Source organism: Mastigoproctus giganteus, chromosome 1 (genome assembly GCF_048544385.1).
Source record: "Mastigoproctus giganteus isolate SK-2022 chromosome 1, ASM4854438v1, whole genome shotgun sequence".
NCBI classification, from domain to species: Eukaryota; Metazoa; Arthropoda; class Arachnida; order Uropygi; family Thelyphonidae; genus Mastigoproctus; species Mastigoproctus giganteus.
The window spans coordinates 278,177,430-278,190,184 of record NC_143575.1 but is presented as its reverse complement, the minus strand read 5'-3'; the positions used below and the strand labels follow the sequence as shown (position 1 = coordinate 278,190,184).

The window sequence follows — 12,755 nt, the reverse complement described above, 5'->3', positions numbered from 1 at the left end:
GTGTGTGTGTGTGTGTGTGTGTGTGTGGTCTTCTCACCAAGAGAAGAGAAGAATGATGATATCCAGTGCAGAACCCTGGGTGTACCAAGCCCATACTCACCAGATGTGAGCCCCTGGGAAATTAGAACAGAACAGACAATCCTGTCCTTTGGAACCTAATAGCTCAAAATATTGAAATAAATTGTACAAGAAAAGTGAAAATTTTTTATGAATGAAGACTGTGAAGCTTGTTCTCAGGTTATCTGAAAGTATAATTTTCAGCCTACACTCTGGATATTATAGTTATGTTGATCAGGAAATAGCTGTATGTGTTTTTAAATTCAAATATGTTGGTCATTAAGGATAACTGCTTATTAAATTCTTTACAGATAACATGCAGGCCTGTAAGATTAATTGAAAAAAAAAAAAAAAAAAAAAAATTATACCACCATTTTATATATATTATCTAGTATAAATTATTTATTAAAATTAATACCTCTTCAAGATGACATGCCAGTTCAATATTTCACTAGTATATACTTATATAGTCCATATATAAAATCTATAAAGTTGAATAGTTGCCTGTACATGCATGCCAAATTATAACTAAAAATTTTCTTGGTATGCAAGGGCACAGGTAGAAAATTACATAGAAAATTACACTCCCAGATAAATGACTACAAGCTTTACAGTCTTCATTTGCATACTTTTCACTTTCTTTCTATTATTTATTTCAACACTGAATTATTAGCAAAAATGCCAAGAAGCTGCATGTGACCACACTACATAATAGCTAGACAAAATAAACAAAGGAGAATATCTACTTCAAGCTCTTATGCAGAACACTGCAAGATTGGTTTGGTAGTCTTACTCTAACTGAATGTGCTCTAAAACCAGAAAATATGAAAAGGCTAATATACTTTAGTTAAAATAAGAATGATTAATAAAAAGAAACATATACACAAAACATTTAAAAAGACTGACGTCAAATATAGCACACTTAAATAACTTTAACCCTTTAAGAAAGTTAACTAAGAACACACTGACCAAATGTTATGAGAATTATATTAATATTCTTTATACTCAAATAGTAACCTGACATAACTTAAATGCCAGCTTACTAATTCAGTGTGAAGAGTAATTGAGATGGCTTTTGGTCATCCTATTTTTTTTATTTATTTATTTATTTTTACGAAAACCCCAAACACGAGATGTATTAGAATCTATAGTACTTAGTACTGTGCATGGGTTGGAGGTTTAGATGGTGAAAGAAGATATTTGTTGAATTGAACCTCTGTAGATTAAAATTTTCAGGAAATATGTATGAAGGAAGATTGTTCCAGAAAACAGAAGTTGAATAAATAAACGAGGAAGAAGAAAAGTTGGTTCTGCAAGTTTGAAGTTGGATAGTAAAGGAATATAAAGTTGTCTTTTCCTTTAGGTAAATTAGATACTTTTCTCAACTGGCACTATCTTAGGTAAAATTAAAACTAATTATTTCTGAATTCACCTATGTGATTTGATAGCCGAATAACATTCCTTTGGAAACACTCTTTTATAGAATTCTTTGGCAATTTTTTTTATTTAATAAATTTTTCATTTTGAACAGGGACTACCTAACCACTGGACTCTTCAATAATTTCCTAAATCCAATCTATAAAAGAGGAGTTAAGTCAGAATCTACCAATTATTGTGCAATCTGTTTCAGTAATAGCTTAGCAAAAATTACTAAAAATATCAAAATTGAACAATTATCTAACTTCTTTTGTATTCCAATCTATTACACGAGGAACATGGTAGGTGAACCTCTTTCCAATAATCTAATTTTTAACATGGATCTTAGAATGGCATTAGATAATGTACAAGATGTCATCTATTTTGATGTTAATTCAGCATTAGACTTATTAAATCACAATATTTTATTAGCTGAATTACAATATTACTCTATCCAGGGATCATCTTTAAAATGATTCAAAGGATTTCGTTAAACCATTCTGTTAGAATCAAACTGATAAACAAATCTTCGTCCCTTATTAAATGCTAACGAGAAATGACCCAGAGATGGGTCATATTTAAGTAATAAGCAGACAACTGCTTATTACTTAAACACATTAACATATTACTTAAACATAGGCAATGATTTAAATTTAATCCTTCCAAATGTACAATTGTATCATTTCACAGTATTCACTAACTTAGTACCATGGTATTTGATTATAAAATTGGCAGTCTCTCTCTCTCTCTCTCTCTCTTTCAAGAAATAAATTTTAATGGATCGAGTATCCTCAATGCTGATGGCAGTCTTCCACTTGCTCGGACTACACACAAGGAACCACAAATTCAAATCGAGGAGGGATGGTTTCAGAATAATGTGCAGAAGTTTGCCTTCAGCCAGTGGGTAGTTGATTGTTGCAATAAACTTCCATCTCTTGTAAATGGTGGTAGATTGAATAAATTCAAGGAAAAACAAAAACTACTGGAGGGGGATAGACAAGTAATGTGGGAGGTTTTGGTGGGGGGGGGGGGGTGATGCTGTATAAGCTTTCATTCTTGCATTATTTGCCACTACTAATACTTTTTTTTTTTTGTGATTTAGGAGTGATTTTTATTGCATGAGAAGCTACAAAAATCATATTAGTACAATTTGTCACTAAGCTGGGAAACAACTTTGTTTAATTAAAAAAAGAATATGTTGTAATTTTTTTTTACTAACTTTGACTTTTTAATAAAAATTTAGGATATGATAACACACACATATTAGAACAATTCACTTATTTGGAATTCTTGTGATTTGGTAGTAAATTTATAATCTAACAACAGTATAACTTTTCCCTATAACTTGGCTGCAATTTAATATCTCACTCATTTTAATCAGTTATCAAGGGAGGTGTTAGCAATTTTTCTTGACCATTTTTGGAAAGTCAAAGATGGTCTTGGATCCTCGAGTATTCTTTTATATTCTTAAATTCGTGTTATAACCAAAAAAAAAAAAAAAAAACACTATTAAAATTCATTAATTTCAACTGCCTCCGCCCCACAAGAAGACATAAGAAACAACTGGACTTTAGTTTTTTTTATAACTTTCACAATTTAATAAACATTTGCTAAGGAGATTTAAAAATTGATACTTTTCATTTTAATCTTATTTTCATGTTATTATTTTTGTTTCTACAAGTTTAAGTTGATCATTTTAAAATATATCATCTTTGTTAATGAAAAAAAAAAAATTCAATTTATGTTTCATGAGTTTATTATTAAGCTTCTTTCAAGCTTTGGATACTGTCTGTAGATTGAAGTAAAAAAATAAAATAAATTTAAAAGAATTTTAAAAACCCAATTTTAAGTAAGTATAGCTGTACAACAATGCATGAAAAAACATAATTCAGTGAATACTAATGATATCATAGAGAATTTATGATTGAATAAATATATGGATTAGAGACAGCCTTCTTACTTATATATTTATTCAATCATAAATTGCCTATTATATCATTAAGAAATGTATTTTGTTAACTTTTCTTTAGCACTAGTAAAGGCATATGATGCAAGAAAGCAAGCTTAATAACAGCACAGCCAAAAAAAAAACAAAAAAAAAAAAAAAAAAAAACCCTTCCCATTTCACCCATCCATTCGTTTGTCCATTCTTTCCTTGAATTTACTTAAGCTATCAATTTCCACAATGATAAATGGAAGTCTATTCCAGCAATCAACCACTTGCTGGCCAAAGGCAAATTTCCACATCAACTTTACAACTCTTTCCTCAATGTGAATTTATGTCCCCTCAGGCTCATAATCTGAGCAAAGAGAAAGAATCCCATGAGCATTGAACCTGTTCAAACCATTCAAGGCTTTATACACCTCAATCAGATCACTTCACATGTGCCTAGTCTCCAGATGCTGCAATCTGCAGAACTTAAGCTTTCTTGGTAAGAGCACCCCTTTGTTCCTCTCACCAGCCTTGTTGCCCTTCTCTGTACTCGTTCTAGCAACTCTACAGCTTCCTAAAGTGAAGCCTTAAGGACCTGTATGCAGTACTCAAGGTGTGGCCATCGCCTTATACAAAGGGATAATTACCTCCTTATCCCTGCTAGAATAATTCCTGCATATCATTGACAAGAACCCATGACTGCTCTGGCAGCCTGTCTGCATTGCTCAGAAAACTTCATAACTGACTGTACAATTACCCCAAGATCTTTTTCATTCTCCACTATCCTGAGTATAGTATAGTACCACACAGTTGGTATGTTTCTCTGGCATTACTGCTACCCATATGCAGTACTTTGCATTTGTCAATGTTAAACTTGAGTTGCCACTTCTCAGCCCATCAGCCCAACTTTTCTAGATCCTCTTGGAGAGGCATACCGTCATTAACAACCCTGTCAACCTTTGAATCATCTGTAAACTCGGACATTAAGCCTGATATTTAAGCAAACCCTTAGCCATAATTATGAGAGCTTCCCTGGACTCAGGGGAGGTACCCATGGACTGGAGATGTGCAAATGTGACCCCAATCCACAAAGGAGGATCAAAGGGAGACACAGGTAATTACAGACCTGTAGATTAGCTTCTGTTCCAGGGAAAGTATTGGAGGCACTGGTTAAAGAAGCACTGCAGATCATCTACACGAGACTTCAGTTATAGATCGGACACAGCGTGGGTTTGTTAAGGGAAAGTCTTGTCTGACCAATTTGATTGGATACTATGATGTAGTCACAAAGGAACTGGATGCAAAGAATAACTTTGATATCATATATTTGGATATTAGAAAGGCCTCTGATACTGTTGAACAACATTGCAGACTGCTGCACAAATTGGAGCAGTGTGGCATTGGAGGCAAATTGCTGCTATGGATAAAGGGATGGTTGAGTGGGAGAAGACAGAGTGGTAATCAATGGACACTTCTCTTTATGGACTAATGTTATTAGTGGAGTCCCACAGGGTTCAGTGTTGGGTCCATTGTTGTTTTCTGTATTTATACAGAAAACATTGTTGTTTTCTGTATTTATAAATGATATTGATGATGGTATATCAGGCTTAATGTCCAAGTTTGGAGAAAATAAAGGTTGGCAGGGTTGTTAATGACACTAATGACAGTACACTGCTGCAACAGAATCTTAAAAATGACAGATCCTGTTGCTGCTGATGCAACAGGATCTGTCATTGTACAGTCAGTTTTATCAGTTTTATTTGAAATTTTATTTTATTTTATTTACATTATTTTAATAAACATAACACTATTTATAACATCGGTTGGTGTATTGTGTAATTATTATGAATATGAATATTCCCAACCCCAGAGGCCTAATTGAAGGATCCAGAAAAGTTGAGCAGATGGGCTGAGAGGTGGCAAATGAAGTTTAACATTGACAAATGTAAAGTACTACATATGGGAAGCAGTAACCCAGAGTAATGTATCAACTCTGTGGTACTACACTGACAGTGGTAGAGAATGAAAAGGATCTGGGGGTAATTGTGCAGGCAGATATGTTTTCTGAGCAGTGCAGACGGTCTGCAAGAGTAGCTCATGGTGTCTTGTCAATGATATACAGGAATTTTTCTAGCAAGGATAAGGAGGTGATTATCCTCTTGTATAAAGCAATGGTCATGTCACACCTTGGGCACTGTATACAGGTTCGGAGGCCTCATTTTAAAAAGGATGTAGAGCTGTTAGAACAAGTACAGAGAAAGGCAACAAGATTAGTGAATGGAACAAAAGGTTGCTATTACAAAGAAAGGCTTAAGTTTTGCAAATTAGTGTCTGTAGACTAGGCATCTGCGAGGTTATCTGATTGAGGTGTATAAAGCCGTGATTGGTTTGAGCATGTTCAATGCTGATGGGATTCTTCCTCTTGCTCAGAATAATCGCCTGAGAGGGCATAAATTCAAATTTGCATAAATTCAAATGGGCCCAACACAAAACCCTGAGGGACTCCACTACTTCTTCACACATATCTTCACTGAATTATATTTTGTAATACAGTACATTCTTCTTATAGATATACTTAAGTATATGCTCATTATGGTTAGGAAGTTTAATTGCTTAGGCATGGACTTCAGTCTAAAAATTACTTTAATTTTAAATTGATTTTGATTTATTTTAACCAGTTGAATTACTTATCTCCTGCATGGCTCCAAATAGTTATGTTCTTAGTCTACTAATAATATTGATATAAAAATTCATAACAATGCCCTTACAGCTAACTTTGGGGTGATTTATTTACAGTAAAACAATTATGCACTTAAAATTTTCCTATCTGGCTTCTTTGTAAAGTCCATCACTTCTTACTAGACTTACACAATCATGTTCATAGCCCACTATTCAAACTGTTAGCTCAGTAATTCATAACAGTGCCAACTGTGGGATGCTTCAGTTATAATAAGACAATTATGAAGTTAAAATTTTGCTGATTCATCTAGTACCTACAATATAGTTCTATTATACAGATATTATGTAAATATTTTAACTACCACCAGCACTCTTGCATATTTAGTGTGGAAACATATTGAATTGACAATGCTTTCTATTTCATATTAGGTATACAGCTGTTTGCATTCAAACTATGTCGCTTATTTTAAATTCTAATTCAATTAATATTTTTCCTTCACGCTGAGCATTAAAGAATTTGTTTCTTTTAATTTATTCTTCTTTACTACTGAGCATTAACGTATTTTGGTATTGGCAATTTATTTTATTTTCAACTTCTAGAGTAAACTAATAATTTTCTTTGCTATTGGGGCATCAGTATATTTTGGCATTTCTAATAACATATGGATTTTACAGTATACGTTTATTTGCGTTTATATCAACAAATATCTTCTTTCGTCTTTTCAACCTCCAACCCAAGCACGGCACTAAGTACTATAGGTTCTAATACCTCTCGTGTTTGGGGTTCTCATAAAAAAAAAAAAAAAAAAAAAAAAAAAATTTACTTCATGCAGTATATTTTTCAAAGTTATTCTTTTTCAAAACCTGTGTACTATGTACCAGTATACCATTAACTTTCCATTCATATTACATTTCTCCACGACTTTCACTCGTGGGTTGGACACGCAATCCCAGCTTGCCTTGGCAGTTTAGTACTTCTTTTCTTTCTTTCTTTTTTGCTTTGTAAACTTGCCTTTCACCCTTCCACATCCTCAAGCTGATTCCTATCCCTATATTATACACAGTCTACCCTTCTTCCAACTTATAATAGGAACCAAGATATGGCTTCCCATTGGAGGATGGGCTTTATGACCCCCGCCTGCCCGAGTATTGCAACTTTTCAGCACTCTTATGACTGGAAAGTTGCAATACTCAGGCAGGCTGAATACAACTGTTATCTGTCATATTTAATATTATTACTACCACTCTATGCTTCACCTTTTTTTACCATTAACTGGTGGTCACTTTCACCCTCTCTCTACATTACATTACACTACACTACTGTCTTGTTTGGCTGGATGTACACCTTTTTAAAAAATTTTGCCCATATACTTCATTACATCAAATATAATTCATAATTAGCAATTAAATTTATGGCAAACATTTTAATATTACATCTATTAATATATTAACATGTGGTCCAAAGTCGGGTCCACAATTTTTGCCAAAATCATACTCTAAATTCAAAAATGTTTTCTGTTCTTACTTTTCTATTTGATATTCTTGCAATAACAGAGATATACAAAACATAATCCCAGTTCTCTGAGGAAGTTTGTGCTATGATGTCCGATTTTACTTTGCTTTCTTCCCAGCACTGCTATTCAAATCATTAATATTCATCCAATACATTAAATAAAAATTATTGCTTATTACCGGTCACATAACTGCATAAATTACACAAAATTAACAATTTAGTCATATTTATTAATGCTAGTAATTTATTAATGCTAGTAATGCATATTACTAGCATTAATAAATTGTACATTATGATGTATATAAAATCATTATCATATAAAATATGTATACTATATCACATTACATTAATCAGATCATTAGCATTTTTCAAATTCTTTCAGTTTTGAATATCTTCCTTTCTTACACTTCCCTTTTATATGTTTTTCTAGGTTGGCATCCCTCTCAATGAAACTTCAAAGCTTATTATTTTGTTGGGATTAAAATTTATCTTATATTATTATATTTCAACTAACACTCTTCTTTAGCTGCTTAGAACTTGAAGGTGTTGGTCTTTATCCTACTTTGTATATTTCTACCCATACAATTAATTATTGTAAGCTATTTCCAGTGATTCATAACTCTCTCTCTCTCTCTATATATATATATATATATATATATATATATATATATATATAGTATAATATTGAAGATAATAATATAGAAGGTAATTCAAGCAGACAATAACAAGCTGGATTTAAAGAAATGCCAGGGATATATATCCCTGGCATTTCTTTAAATCCAGATAATATAGAAGGTATATATCCCTGGCATTTCTTTAAATCCAGATCATTATTGTCTGCTTGAATTACCTTCTATATTATCTTCAATATTATACAAAACATTTTATACACATTATGGTCGTAATGCATAATTGCTAGAGCAATTATGCATTATGTCATTGGCCCATAAGTATTGCTTGTTACAATTTATTATTCTTTCTTTCCATATTACTCATATAAATAAATATATATATATATATAGTCTGCATGGCACTGAACAAATGTAGTCTAGTTTTTCGAGGGGGGGGTGAAAACTTCCGCTAGAAGTCAAGTTGGCAAAAACGCGGAAAAAAGTTACTTTGCTTCTCCCCCCCTCCCCCCATTTTTTTCCTATCTATAGTACACCTCACCAAACTTACTACAGGTGCGAATTACAAAACCTGTAGTAAATTGTTATCAGTGCTTCCTGGTGCAACGGCGACTTAGGTCATATTGTGCTTATCAAAATGATCAAGGGCAAACATGGATGGCGTGGAAAAGTAAATTACACAATATTTGTTTTGAACTAAGCTGCTACGTTCAATAAGAGTGGAGTTAGAGTATATGGCGAATACTATATCTACCAAATACTGGTGATATTAACTAAATAGGAAGGGGTGTTGTATTCAAACACAATGTATGCGACTGAAATACCCCCTGAAATAATTTGATAAGAGTAAGTATAATTTCATTCCAATTTAAGGTCAGCTTTGTCACTGGAAGTCCCAAAGTCTCAGAAAATGGAATGCCGTGAAACAACCTGCTATCAAATTTGGCATTCGGTGCAAGAATCATATCAGTAATGGTCAGAATTCTTATTTCCCAACGGCAGTGCTGCTTAACTGAACAAATGATAAAGAGTCAATATTTCTATCTCTACTAGTTCAAGCTTATGACCGCATCACCCACATAAATAAAAATAAAACCCTTTTGGGGGGGGGGGTGGAAGGAAAGTACACTATTTTAAGACCGCACCATACGATAAAGCATTCATTCTATTTAAAACGGCTCTACTTATTTGTTTACTCAATTATGTCGTCTGCTGATAGTACTACTGCAACAGAATTAACCACGTAATTTTTCAAGGGAAGCATCTGCAAAAGGATTAATAAAAAATGATAATAAAAAACAATGCAGATAGCATGAATCACAATGAAGATAACATCGTTAGGTGGTGGAAAGTCGTGCAATAAGAGAATGGGCGCATACATTTTTAATTAAATTATAAAAAGAAAACCTGATATTCTGCCTTTCGGAAGAAACAGTATTTTATCTTCTTGCCTAGTACGCACTAAAACTGCAGATAATTTCTATACTGCATACAGTGAACAAAAAGGTCCAAAATGAATCACGGTGATATCTTATCTGTAATGATAGCAGTAAAAATAGACTCTGTACTTACAGAGTTAAAGGTATTATTGTTATTCGACAGCGGAAACGACACTTTTTTTAACCTTCTGCCTAAGAAACAATGGGCCTAAATTAATTCATCATTCTAAAAATTATGCACGCTAAATCTGACAAGTTCATTAATCAATGAAGAAATAGGCCTCCCTTACTTTCTAGTCAGCGCGACAGTGAAGTCTAGATATGAAGTGGATTGACTTACCTCTAAAACACGACTTCCTCTCTAAGACGACGACAGGGTTGGCGTCTGAACGTCCACTGACCTTTACAGTTTAAGTAACCTTGATGGTGGTAATATCCATGGCTTTTAACTAAGCTTACAGAAATCGAAATCAAATACAGTTTGCAACAAAACGTTTAATATTATTAACGGAATTTTTTTATCCAAATGACTACAAGACTGAAAAAACGGAATATCAAACCATATCTACTCTAATCCATAAAATTGTTGTCTTTGGCAGTGACGTCAAATACGATTTATTATTCGCAGGACGGTCATATCGTCACGAGCAGAATAGTGTGTTTGTTACCTGGCAGTGGCAGCAGCAGCACAATGTGTCCTATTGATCCATCCCTGGCAGCTGGAGGGTCACGTTGGCTATCGCCCGCTCGGAACACTAAAAATGGCAGTGATCGTTTCAAAGGAAGGAATATATGGCAGTGGTAGGTTGTCTTCTTAATATAAACCAAATTTTAAAGAGCGTAAGGCCTCACTATTTTCCGAAAGTAGTAACATTCTTACAAAAAATCCATGCTGTTGTAGCTTCGCATGCGCCGCACCATTGCTCCAGTTGATGAGAGAGAGATACACGGGCGACAGCGGAAGGAGCTTCAGGGAAACAAGAGAGGGAGAGAGGGGAGAGGAATGGGGAAAAGCAAACGAAAGCAAACGTAATGGAAGAACCAATCAGCAACCCCAATGGAGTCGTGCGCTCTTCCGCACATTAGAGCTGTCAGCGATGACGAGAACAGCAACTCTTCATATTCTGCAGATACAAAACAAAACAACGTTCGCAACCTCGAATTTGTTTCGCCGTCCCACAAGAGTTTGCCAGCCCAAACCTTTACCGCTAGCGTCGCTCCCACGCTCTCCGAAATCCAACAAAAGCAACCCACAGCTCGGCCTCTACCTGTGTCCCCGACAGCCCAGCTACTGCTGGCAGTGCCATGCCGTGCATGCGCAGATACAACCCCATCGCTCTCATCACGCACTCGGTGCCTCTCTTTGTTCCGCAGGGGAGCAAGTGCAGCAGGAGATCGGGCATGACCCACTCAAGATGGAGGGGACAAGAGCTCACGTGTCTTCGATCTGGGAGCATCCCAATGTCCGCGGAGGCACGCTTATGTCGATATTCCGATGCAGCACGAAGGGAACGTCATATACTGTCTTGGCACCAGTTCTAAAATCACGGTTAAAGGGCGGTAATTACACACGGAACACTCAAATCAAGGCACCGATTGTAACACCAGTAAATCATCTTCTTTTTTAAAATATACCCCACCTGTGCACATCAAACAGCAATCTTTCCAAGGTCTGAATCGATAAACGAGAACGTTGCAGTCGGCTGAGACGTTTTATAAACCTAATGACATACTTTCCAAAAAGTACCACTTCCAGACGGCGCTCAGATAATACCGCATGTACCTTCAAGTTCTCTGTATAGTTTCCCCTTTCTACGAAATTAACAATCCAAGGAGTTATAACACAGGGATATAGATACAGACAATTCAAATTAGAGGCAGCACACAAGAATGAAACGTTCGAAGTAAGATTTTAAAATTACAAGTACGCAAACAACAATATTCGAATTTAAATGATCACGGGAGTACACCATACACCAACCAAAACCTACTATATCCAATGTTATATTCATGAATAATAATAATAATTATTATTATTATTATTATAAGCCATATGGTGCAAGGAAGCCGAGGCTTTTGCTGCACCAGTCAAAAACAAATTTTTGAGTTACCCTGTGTGTGTGTGTGTGTGTGTGTGTGTGTGTGTGTGAGAGAGAGAGAGAGAGAGAGTCAGAAGTAGAAAGTAATCACCAAGAAAGAGAAGAATGATGATATCCTGCTCAGGACCCTGGGTGAGCCAAGCCCATACTCACCAGATGTGAGCCCGTGGGATAATATCACATTAATCAATATTCAGGATAGTTAGAAGGAAACAAGACAGCAAATGTATATTTAACCCCAGGGGCTCACATCTGGTGAGTATGGGCTTGGCACACCCAGGATCCTGAACTGGATATCATCATTCTTCTCTTTCTTGGTGATTCCCGTCTACTTATCTCTCTCTCTCTCTCTCTCTCTCTCTCTCTCTCTCTCGGGGTTATTCAGATTTTTTTTTTTTTTTTGGCTGGTGCAGCATAAGCCTCAGGCTTCCTTGCACCATATAGCTAATAATAATAATAATATATAAACTTTTTTCAGCAGTTTATCCAGGCAAAGTGTTTTGTTTATTTGCCAGCTTCAAAATGTTTTGAGATTAGACACAATGACAATTTTTTTTATTTTTTATTCATTTTTTTTTTTTTTTTTTTTTTATAATCCAGGGCCGGCTTCAGGGGTGATAGAGCGATGCGGCCGCACAGTGCGCCAAATTACTGATTTGCTGTAAATCTCGAGTCGCAATATGAAGTCAATCTTAGGTTCCGATTCAAGCAATTCTAGCAAACTGTGATTAGTTTATTTCTTTCCTAAATATGTGTATGTAAATATAATATAATGTGCACATAATATACAGTATTTGATTATATCCTTCAGGAGCTTTCGTACATTGTTGCTGTTTTTTTTTTTTTTTTTTTTTATAAAAAAGTAAGTATTTTTCAGTTAATAGCAAGAGAGGGCCCACCAAAAAATCTCGCACTGGGTGCTGATAGACCTGGGGCCGGTTCTGTTTTAATCTGTAAATAAAAAAAAAACCTTATATACACTTCAACTTA

General features: G+C 34.8%; 1 protein-coding gene across 3 annotated transcripts in view; it reads right to left on the bottom strand.

Annotated features, from left to right (window-relative positions):
• The window catches only part of Utx (Utx histone demethylase), a 758,689-nt gene that overhangs the window by 452,055 nt on the left and 293,879 nt on the right, over positions 1–12,755 (bottom strand). Inside the window, exon 1 of one of the 3 annotated variants that reach the window (XM_090377755.1) lies at positions 10,007–10,928. The exons of 1 other annotated variant lie outside the window; for it this stretch is intronic. The gene's annotated coding sequence lies outside the window, so the exon portion shown is untranslated. Of the gene's footprint in view, positions 1–10,006; positions 10,929–12,755 lie in introns of those variants that run through there. One more of the 3 variants, XM_090377761.1, reaches the window with a different exon arrangement.